Here is a 12,500-nt window from a genome sequence, read left to right as displayed (position 1 = left end):
CTAGTATGATGTGCACTCTCTATTCTACTCTATGTGAAATTCAAGTCACTTCATTCTGAATGTTTGAGGGTACCTGCTTCTAATTTTGGTCCACTTTCTGACAAAGCAAACACTAAATCTGGTGGAATCAACCTTCATGAATCTACCTTCCTATAAGGAATCTTAGGGCTACATGGTTAAATCATAGCTGCTCCTGTGTTATTACCAAGCCTAGTTGTGAAGAATTGTCTGGAAAGGAAAGTGCAAGGTGAGACCAGGACTCAAGTGATCTTACAGGTTTTCACACTTTTGACCATCTGAGGCAATTCCTTTAAAGTCATGTTCTGTCACCAACCCGTCTCAGTATAGCTCCACAACTAAGCAAAGCACAGGTCTGTGGTATTTCAGTTCCTGTCATCCCCATATAAACTTCAGTTTGTAAAAGCAAAATTTTTCATTTTTTATTTCAAAGTTCTTTTAGCTCTGGAATTGAAATTCATAGCAGTCTATACACAGAAGCCTGAATCACTAAATTAGTTCAGTCAGTAGGGTTCAACCACTGGAAGTTCACCACAACAGTCTAAATCCCATATGTATGTTTTTCCTTCCAAACTTCAAAACTGCATGCTACCTCTGCATTAGAGGCTTCTAGAACAGAGGCTTCTAGTACTAAAGTGAGGATTTGGCCTTTTATTATTTTGTCAAAATACATTGAATGTGTCTGTTCATGAACAGAAAAATTATTTTTCATTTATGTTTGTAGTTCATTGACTCATTAGTATATGAAGTGTGTGGTGTACATACTACAGTAAGGAAATGAAAACTTTTCAAATACCTCATCAACCTAAACTATTTTCTTATTTCATTTTAGTAGCTTCATGTATATACCAAGGCGAAAAAAATCAGATCGAACAAAGGAATGATAAATATGTAGCTTGCTTTTTCAACATTTCGTGGAGACTATAAGTATAAATAGCCATCAAATTGACAAGTTATGATAATTACCTGTCAGAAAAACATTTTCCTTGATGTTAAACTCATTATCTCGGTTAGCTGAGATCTAGGAAAATAGGAGACACATTGGTGTCACTAGTTTGGTCTGGAGCTTCTTTTTACTCACTTTTCTCAATATTAAGACAACAGTTGTGTAACAACTGTCACTTGCAATTGTGTTACTCAATAATGATTTATTGAAAATGGTTAGATCACTTGCCTTTAAGAAAAAGAAAAAATTCTTAAAAAAGCATCATCTTCAGAAAAAGGGCATTAATATCCTGTCTTATCTCAACTGAGGAAGTAAAGATGTGAAATATCTGACCTTTTATTACAAAATTTTAATTCTAGAGCTTTATGCAATTGCTTAGAACTTTGTATTTTAAATAGCTTGTCTAAATGACTAATTGATTTATAAGTGAAATTGCTGTTTCCAAAATGCAGCATTGTACATCTGGCAAGTTGCACAAAGTGTATCAATAACTTGAACCACTAAAAAATTCTTTAGTATGTGAATTATATTCTGACCCCATAGTCAATAGAAAGAAAACTATGGAAAGGTAATAAATGTGGCTCACATACTACAGCCAAATCTAGTATTAACAAAAAAAACCCCAAAAAACAAACAAACAAAAAAAAAGCCCCAAGAGCTGAACCTGGCATTGTATGGTAGAGCAATTTAGTTGTAATCATTTTAAACTACCTGGTTAAAGAATAAGGGCTTTGAAGTCTCATCTCCAAAGTGTCTCAACTGGCAATGCATTGATGAATAAATGGGTCACAATGATTCTGTAGATGATTTTGATGGCAGAAGCATCATATGGCAGCATAGACAGTTGCCTGAGGCAAAAAAAATAAAAAATGGTAAGCAATCCAACTAACGACCCAAAAACTGTGGTACTGGGACTTGTGACAGTGAAGTCACACACCCAAACTCACACTCCATCAGTCTGGGGTGTTGTGAGTCTTGTAGTAACTGTAGTGAACTATCTCTTCAGAGAGAAGTTACTGAAGAATATAGAGCATCACTAGAGAAAGAACTATGGTTTAAATAATTTCTTTAAAATTTAATCATTAAAATCGTTAAAATTTCAGATATACCAAAGAAACACAGCTTTGATAAAATATGAGACTGTCCTGTTAAAGAATTTCAAATAGATGTGTACTTAAATCATGTATTACAAGACTCTTAGTGTGTATGAGCTTTTACTAGGCTCATCAGTTAAGCTTAAAAAAATGGAATTTTTGAGCAAAAATGCCCTTCATTAGGTCACCATTCAGAAGCTGTGCTGAATCTAAAAGTGAAAATTTGTAGCTAGGCAACAACAATGCTTTTTTGTGGTCAGTGCATGCCTAAGGTCACAACTGAAGACTTAGTTTATCAGATAGTCTGAAAGAGAAATGAAGTTCTGATTTTATATTAATAAATTAGCATCACCAGTTTAAGACCTGGAGTTTGCTACACATAACCCCCAGATTTAGTAATATAATTACTAAATGATTACATGACTAAATGGCTACATGATTACAATAAAATAATAATTCCAAATTCCTCTTTGTTGAGTAGGAAATACAGAACTATCTCCTAATGTTCCCTTCCATTTCTTATAGTGAAATGGGGTTAAACATGGAACTAAATGTCCCATCATACCACCTCACTTTTTCTACTGGAGAAGAGAGAAGCTGACTCAGAACATGTTCTAAAATCTAGCTCAAAAATGGGATCCTGCTAGCCTTCCAAGAAGAGTCTATGTCTACAAGACACAGATCAGAGATATTTAAAGTGTTGACAATTGAGACACAAGCATGTCCCAGGAGAATTGTTTACCTCTTGATGAAGGAGCAGAGGTTTTGATAAGGCTACATGGCAGACATTTTATTCTCCTTCTATCCATTTTGAACTTGAAATAATGTGTTGATTGTATTAGCTAAGAGAAACAGGAGTTTTAGGACCGTAATTATTAAGAGGTTTCCTGATTAAGTCATATTCAAAATCAAGGTATACCTGTTTCTGCAATGCAAATAAGCCCCATAGGGGCTGTTTCAATGCAATAAATGGCATACACCAGTATATTTGGACTTGGTACAAACCAAATTATACTGGCAGACATGAGGAACACAATTCTACAGTTTTATTTCTCAATGTTCCTGTCCATCTCTAAAGAAGAAAAAAGCCTCCAGTATATTGTGTTAATATTCATTACTGAGAAATAATAATTTCTGTAGGTGAATGATTTTTTTCTGTCATGTTTTCTAGCACTGCAGTTCCAGTGTTGGTAGTTAGATCATAGCAAGGTTGTTAGTTGAGACTTGTGTTTGTGACATATGGAATGCAGAACTGTCTAGTCATCACCACTATTCCGTACTTACACAGGCTTTAAGCATTTTCAGTCAGCCAAATTTTTCTATTATCAAAAATCATTTAACTGCATGATTTACTCAGGTTGATTTCAGTAGCTTAAATTTCCCAGGAAAATGTGTCCCTAAGAGGAATGAGTGGTTAAATTAGCTGAAATAGCACTTTTGAGAAACTGAACAGGTGTGATTTGAATACACATTTTACCTAGATGCTAATAGCTGCCCAGGCCTATGCTTTATTAATAGAAATAGAAATCATTATTTAAATCTTTTTGAAATTTGTTGAATTTCCCTTTGGCTCTTTAGATAGAAAACACCACCCATCTTTGTTAAAATATATTGGGGTGTTTTTTCAAGTAATGGTAGTCAAAAAATGCCATTACTTTTTGATCATGTCAGAGATCAAAAGACTTACAAACCATTTGCATGTTAGTAAGCACAGGGATGATCCAATGCTGGAAAATAATGTTTTAATAGGTACATCAGTCTTCAGCAGGCTTTGATACAGACCAGTCAAACAGGAATTAGAAAGAGTTTTCCAGTGTTGAGGTATAGATCATATTTTTTTACAGAAAACTCGATATGACAGTAGACTTCATATAGATAGTAGAAAAAAACAAACAAATGGTACGAAGAAGCAGAGGATATTTTAAAGCAAAGAAGAAAAATTGTCCCTTTTTGCCTAAAATCACAACAGAATCTATAAATTAGTGTCTCAGGGCAGTTTGTGTAATGGACATGAATGACAATTTTTCTCAGAGGCTATAATCCAATGCAGTTGCAATAACCCAGTTTTTATAAAAAGACCTGCATGTGCAGATTTTGCATGTCAGAGTGTATTTGAACAAAGGCCAAAACTGGTAGTTCCTTCTCTTAGAATGCCATGCTCATACAAACATAAACAGATTCTCCATCACATTGCTGTAGGTTTTGATAAAGGCTTTGAGTACAAGTTCAGGTGGGCTGATCATAAGCAAGATCTGAAAGGATTGGCTTCTATTCTTGTAGATCAGTAGATAAAGAAGTCAGAAGATTGTCCAGAAGTCTTTCAGTCTTTTTCCACTAAAACCTGAAAATTCCTATGCACTTCACCAAGAAAATAATTTTAAACATCCAAGTTAGTTCAAAATCCAAGTTTAACCAATATGTACAAAAGACTTTTTCTTTATAAGTATTTTTTTTTAATATTAATTTTTAACTTGATCTACAGTAATCATCACAATGGTGGTGAAAATCATCTACAGACTAGCTAGGTCAGGATCGTGATACCTATTTCATTGTTTTACCTACCCCTGTTTTGTCAGAACATCCTTTGGCTACTGTAGAATACAATGGTTGTATCTTCCCTCTCCAAAATCTTTGCAGCCTTGTTTTCTTCAGAAACACGTCTTTAAAGTATTTTAAATTTTCTTTCCCCCCATTTCTTTAATGTTTTGCATGTTGTGTTTATCTAGACCTAAACTTCCTTTATCCTACAGAGATAGTTTAAGGCACAATGAGTTTCCAAAATGAAGCTGAAGGGTTTTACTCTTTTGCAAAGATCACCATTTGCAGTTACCCTTATGCAGAAACATGTACTGTTATTCAGTTCCCTTCTTATCATTCCTAAAAGCTTTTCACACTTCAGTTTCCACAAATGCAATTGTTTTTGGTGCAATCAGGTTCAGAAAATCACTGTTGCATAGTGATTTTCTTCTGCACTGGACAAGGTAGTTTCTATCTTTTAAAAACATGCTGTATTAGAAAATCTGTTACAAATAGGTGGAATTGTTATATTTTGAAAATTTTAAGGCATTATTTTAAAATTTCAGGGATTCTTCAGTTCAGCACATGTGCTCAATATATTTTTTATGTTTATTAAGCTATATATTTTAAATACAGTAGTGACTTAAACTGTTGCTTGTAACAAGGTTTAATCTCTTTAAATTATAAACTTGTAGAGTATCAAAAGCCTTAGAAACCTATATTTGCATTCTAAATTTAGAAGAAAGAGTAGAACACACAATTCTGAACACCAAAAACTTTAATAGCAAAAGCTTTAGCATTAATATAATTTATATGTGAAATCTAAACATTACAGATTATTTTCAGGTGTCTAGAAACTTTGTCATTCAGCTTGGAAGAATTTTAAGGGATTTCTATATAATTTCTATATAATGCTATAGGTACAGAAAAAAGAAAGCCATTTAAAATTAGTATCCATTTAAAAAATTAGTATCCATTTTATTTTAGTGCACAAGTTCTATTTAAATTAAATTAAGTTTCTAATTTTAAAAAATGTTGAGTAAAAAAATGGATATATTTTCTCATAATATTGAGATGTAAACTTGAATTTTTTTGTTCTGTAGTGTAATCCTTGCAAGCACTGGAATATGTTCTCAGGAAATTTGTAGACTAACCCACATATACTTAGTGTTCCTCAACAACTGAAATTTAATAAGCTGAATCTGTATGGAATTATAGCAAAATGGTTTTACCCTGACCTAATGAATGGTGTTGTAGTTTTGACATTTTGGATACTTCAAATCCATTTAATGCTCTTTATGCTTTATTTTTATATTTTTTATGCTCCTTATATAGCACTTCTGAAAACAGTTACATTTGCCACTTGAGCAAAACAAATACCTTCCCTTAACAATTTAATCACATGTATCTTTAGTATCAGAACTGGGCTGAATATTTTAATATAACAATAATCCATAGAAAATTTATTAAAGTAACAGATATTATCATTTGTATATCCATAAAATCTGTGTATTTCCAGGTCAGTTAGAGTTTAGAACTCACCTGTATGATCTGTATGGTCAAATAAACCTCCTTAGCTTTTATACTGAAAAGTACTTCATGCTAATGTTTTAAATCCATAACACTGTGATTTTTTCTCATTCTGAATGTCAGAATGTTCACATCCTGCATTGTGACCTGTTTTCTCTAAAACCTCTTCTAATCCAAGACTGCTGAAAGTTATTACAAATAGAAAATGATATTTCTGCATCATGGCCATTCCCAAATGAAAATATGAATGCTATCTATATGAGTGCTGTACTTGTGCAGCCTGGAGGAGACTGAGGGGAAAACCCCCAGCCACCTGCAGCTTCCTCACAAGGGCAAGCGGAGACTCAGGCACTGACCTCTTCTCTGGTGTCCAGCCACAGGAACCAAGGGAACAGCCTGAAGCTGTGACAGGAGAGGTTCAGGTTGGTTATTAGGAAAATGTTCTTCACTCAGAGGGTAGCTGGGCACTGGAACAGCTCCCCAGGGAAGGGGTCACAGCACCAGCCTGACAGAGTTCAAGAAGCACTTGGACAGTGCTCTCAGGCACGTGATGTGACTCTTGGGATGTCATTCTCAGGGCCAGGGGTTGGACTTGATGATCCTCATGGTTCCCTTCCTACTCAGGATATTCTATGACTCAATACATAAATAATACTATTTTTTACCTTTTGACTCAAATCACTTTTTTAGATGCTTTATTTTATTTTTCATATTATTTTATTATGTGTTATATTGTATAGCTGGACACCTGAAGTCTAAAGCTTATGTTTATGGTAATCTTGTTTATGGCAACGTTGTTGATTTGTTATAAATCACAGATAACCATCACTTCTTTAACATAATAATATTCTCTTAGATAGATCTAAAATTCTGCATTCAAATTCTATTGAGAAGAAAATTAAAGGACTTAGCTTTTCTGGCTTATTCTGAATTTATTTAAAAGGAATATTTCAAATTTTCAAATAATGATGTGAAATAGAGAGTTGTAACTAACTGCTGTGTTCTAAGTACAGATAAATCCAACTCTTTATTGTACTACTCTTCTGTAATTATTCTACTCTTAATTTATTTTGTGCCCACAGGTCTCCTACAGATGGTCTAAGAGGACCAGGCTCGTGGTCAAATTTACAAGGCCAGTAGAACGTGTGTGATGAGGTTTTATGTGGTAGTGCCACTACTGTGTGACCCTTATTCTTGATCACTGATATAAAAATTATACACACTTTGAAAAAGGTATTTTTGAAGTGTTATTGACCATAGAATTTTCCATATTTTCTTTCATCTTGGCTTTGGAGACTCTGGCTAGGATAATTCTGTCTCCAAAACAGCGATGAAAACACCTGGCAGATTATTTGTAATTCTAATCAGTTTTTAAACTATTGGCCTTCATTACACAGCCCACAGAGTGCTTGTGGCCCACAACATGTATAATTGTAACCCACCATAAATTAGTAGCTTGGCCTCTATAATTTAGTGTTGCAGAAGCTATTGTTTATCCAAAAGAACATTGTTCTTGTGAAAAGATGAGTTACTTCTAATATGTATACTAATTACTGAAAATTATTGTATGACAATTGGACGTCCTTAGCCAGTCATAACAAAGAAATACTGTCAAGTTGTCAGCTCATAAACCTACTCCTTGGAGCTAAGGCACTGGCAGAAAGAAAGCTTATGTTCTGAAAAGAGGTTGAGTTTCTCTAAAGCTGTATTTTACAATTCTCTTTCAGTTCTCTTTTCTGATCTAGTGCATTGTATAGGAAAATGAGGACTTAATTTTAAATTATTGATATAATTGTGTTGAGGAAATGTTTGAAGATAATATTTACTATCATTTTTTTCTCTTAGAGAACTAAAGAACTGAAAAGATTGTCAGCTGTCTAATAGCAAAAGATATTTTCAGCTGCAGTGGGAATAATTATGAAATTCTTCTGCTTTAAGTATGTTTGCCTCATCACTCTGTGCTATCACATATGTGACAAATTATTTCAGAGCACAAATCTGACGTATTTTTAGAGATTTATGTCAGTAGGTGGTAGTTTTTGTTTTGAATGCCTTACAGATTTGCATACGTAATTAGAACAAAATATCAACTTTTAAATTGAAATTAAAATACTTCCAGTGTGCTGTAGAAGGAATAGCAAAGATGATCTTTTGTCTTCAGCAAAGTGTCCAAAAGGCTTAAGAGGGAATGGGAATTATGTTTAATTTTTAAAACATGAAGTTATAACTTCATTGCTCAGTTTAAATTGTGCCATTTCTTTAATATGCTAATGCACCGATGGCCAGTGTAAGAGAGGGAGTGAATCTATTGTAGGGAAAGATTCTGCACTCCCAGCCAGTTATGTCCGTAACTAATTTGTGAATAATATACAGAATGTGTAATGTATCCTTGCATGTTCAGCAGCCATGGGATAAGAGGCCTCTGACTTTTGGCCACCATGGATGCATTTCTGGTGATGGGTTAGGAGACTGGCAGTGAGGCTGTGGCTCTCAGGTCTCTCACTGTCATCTCCACCCCCACTGTTAAGGGGCATGGGAAGCTGTGCCAGAAAGGTGTCATATTGCCTGAGTTGTGCTAAAATGTCTTCACAGTTACAGGAGGTGAGATGGTCCAGGCTTAAAATCACATATCCATCCAGGTCTGAATTGACCTTAGAAGGTCTACAGTCCAACCAGCTCCTCAAAACAGGTCAACTCTGAATTCAAGCCAAGTTGGTTCTCTGTGCACCTTATGGGGGGAAGGCTGCATGTGTGAGGTTTCTGTATAATTATGGATGTCAATTTATATCTTTTTAAAGCTCCAGCCTTCCTTTTTCCTATGCCACAGGGCAGTGTGCCTTGAGTAGCATTGAATATAAATCTCCAAGGACCTTGACTGGTTAGGCATTGTTACTTTTGTTGTCCTATAGCTGGATTGATTTGGAAATGCTGAAAACTTAATTCAGAGTAACACTGATATTTCAAAGCTGACTTCAGCATTACAGAGGTACTTGCATATTGTGTTGTGTTCAAGTCTAAATAAATAAAATTAAAATAATGGGCTCCTGCTGTTTCGTTGTTTGATTTTTTATTTTTTTAATTTTCTTAAAGTTTTGTTATTGTTTGGTAAAGTTAAAGGGTATTACTAGTATGAGTCTGCAAGTGTGTTCACAAGGTAAATTTTAAATATTTTCCAGAGTTAATAAATGGTAGTGTTAACTTTCTGAGGTTTGGGGTGTATTGTTCAGTATTTAAAATAATTAGTATTTTGCATTAGCCTGATAGACGACAGATATGTAAAGTAAGACAAACTTAGGAAAGCAAAATAAAATCACAAATAACATTTAGTGGGAAAACCATGAAGGGGAATTATCTTTAATTAGCTCACAGTTGGAGATTTGTTCATACTGCTTATTTTAGTTAAGTCTTTCATTGAGAAGAAAAGAACTACTTAACTTTTAGAATCCTTGGAGGGAAAGGGCCTTGAAACACTTACCATACATATATCTCAGAGATCTCTTTCAAAATATTACTGTATTCTTTATGCAGCCACTACCTAAAAATGCGTAAGTTATTTTATTTAATAAATCAATGTTGCCACTGAAAAGGATTTGAATCATTTTCAAAATAGTTTTATAGGAGAGAACTTTAATGTCCATATTTCCCTGCTGTTACATGGAGAAGTAAAGGTCTGTATAGGAAAGAAGCCATACTCTTGTCTTAGCAGTGTTTTGGAAGGGATGAATCTAATTCAGCAGGTTCTGCCATATTCATCCTTAATATTAGGTCTTAATGCTGCCTTTCCTGTCTAACAAATTAAATATTCCTCTATCTAAGCAGACACAGAGACACAGTGACACTAATTGACTAAGTTCCTGAGAGATGCAAATCTCTTTAGCTGTTCACAGATAATTTTCAGGCTTTCAGTGGTGATCTTATGGGTTCCACAAGAGTAGAAAATATTTCTAGAGAAGATGAACATTTATCTTGTACATATGGCTCTAGATAGGAAGCTCAAACTATCTCAGAAAGAATTTTATTCGTCTTTAGTTTTCCCTCTGTTGCAACCAATTTTGATACTATTTTTGATACAAATGAATATAGAAACATTTTACATAGGAAAGCAAGGTTCAATACTAATATTCTATCTTGACAGCAGCGATAAAAACTGGGAGGCTATGCCTCATTGTTTAGTGACAAAATTAATGACTATTATTATCCATCTTTCTCTTCACCTTTATTTGCATCTACATCTTGAGTACTGTGAGCTAAAAATTAAACTTACAAATTAGATATTACAACAGAAAGTTGTAACTTTCTAACAAGGCCTGGATTGTAATTTTAATGCACTAGACATTTAGTTTGAATCATTTAGTTTTAATTATTTTTGAATTATCTAAAAGATACGTGAGGCGGGTAGGTAAAGAAAAACCTGCACCCATTGCTCTCGTGATAGATGAGAATTCAACAATCTCAGTTTCAACAATTATTGGCACCACTACTTCTGTAGATAACCAGAAGCCCATAACGTCACCATCCATACTAATCAGAAATGAGGAACATTTACACTTCTAGTAACCTAAAAAAATTTAATTTTTTTTCTAATCTGTACACTGATGTAAAATTGATCCATTCAAGAATCATAGAATGTTCTGAGTTGGAAGGGATCCACAAGGACCATCAAGTACTACTCAGCCCTGCACGTGACACCCCCAAGAGTCACATTATGTGTCCAAAAGCATTGTTCAAACCTTTCTTAAATTCTTGTCAGGCTTGGTACTATGACCATGTCCCTGAGGAGTGCCTGCCCCTGCTCTTCCCCTCACAAGGAAGTTGTAGACTGCAATGAAGTCCCCCCTCAGTCTCCTCTTCTTCAGGCTGAGCAGACCAAGTGCCCTCAGCTGTTCCTCATGTGGCTTCCCCTGTCAGCCCTTCATGTACTCACAGCCCTCCTTTGGACACTCTGAGAGTTTAGCGTCAGTTTTATATCATGACACCCAAAACTGCCCCCAGCACTCGAGGTGAGGTTGCCCCAGTGCAGAGCAGAGCAGGACAATCCCCTCCTTTGCCCAGCTGGCCATGCTGTGCCTGATGCCCCCCAGGACATGCTTGGTCCTCCTGGCTGCCAGGGCACTGCTGGCTCATCTTCAACTTGCCAGTGACCCCCAGGTGCCTTTCTGCATCCCTGCTTTCCAGGATCTCATTCCCCAGTCTGTACACACAGCCAGGATTGCCCCGTCCCAGGTGCAGGAAGTCTCACTTGCCTTTGTTGAACTTCCTGTTGTTGGTGATTGCCCAACCCTCTGACTTATCGAGATGTCTCTGTAGGGCCTCTCTGCCCTCGAGGGACTCAACAGCTCCTCCCAGTTTTGTATCTTTTGCAAACTTTCTTAATATTCCTTCGAGTCCTGCATCCACTCAGAACCTCTCTTTAAGGTTTAAATGTCTCCCTGAAGATGCCTTGGTACTGTGTTTAGTAAAAAATCTCCGTATTTAGTTAAAAATACTTTTCTCTTTTTTGATGTGTTAGAATTTATAACTTTTGTTCTTATGAATGCTATGATGTCTTCTAACTTGTACTAAATCAATCAACATAAAATTATCTGTTGTTTGTTAGTCTATCATGAATTTGAACCTCGATATAATTTTTTGCTAGAAATGTCTTATAACATTTACACCATCCATTCACTGATTTGCTATTGTCTTCCCTTTTTTTTTGCTTATCAGTTGTAAGACTTGGAAGCTCTGTGCTAAAATGAGAGATCTAGTGAAAACTGAAGAAGAAATCTTTTAAGAGATTTCAGGAAACATTGGAAAATATATGTAATTTTGTATTCTTAAAATTAGATTGCAACTATTTTAAAGGCTAGTGAATACTAAGTACTAGAGTGAGTACCTGAAATTAGGTGGAATTTGGGCATGTAGAGAGAAATTTTTGGTTGCTGGCATGATGAGAGGATAGTCAATCTCTTCTTATCAAGAGTCTCAAGAGTGTTTCCAAGCAAAAAATCATACTGCTCTGCTTAGCCATCTGTTGGTGGAGTCTATTCCATGGATTATGGGAGCATTTTAAAGATACTAAACTTCTGTGCTGTAATGTGAACCATAATGAATATTCTCACAAATGCTAAGTGTTCTTTTTGCCCTCTTTAAAAACTAAATAAATCACAGCTATGCCCACATGTGGAAAATTCCTAGAGAGCTTGCTTCTTCAAGTGCCTTGAGCAGCATCTGTATCTGTACTCACTGGTGTCTTTAACCACTATCTTATCCCACCATGTTTGTCTCTTACTTCTCTCAAAATAAGTATGAAGTCCCTCTTCCACAAGATTTAAGCTTCCACTAGAGGAGAGGAGGGAAGGGAAGGGAAGGGAAGGGAAGGGAAGGGAAGGGAAGGGAAGGGAAGGGAAGGGAAG

This window comes from Parus major, chromosome 2 (assembly GCF_001522545.3).
Source record: "Parus major isolate Abel chromosome 2, Parus_major1.1, whole genome shotgun sequence".
Taxonomy (NCBI): Eukaryota; Metazoa; Chordata; class Aves; order Passeriformes; family Paridae; genus Parus; species Parus major.
The sequence above is the reverse complement of the archived record's forward strand: the minus strand, read 5'-3'. Positions refer to the sequence as shown.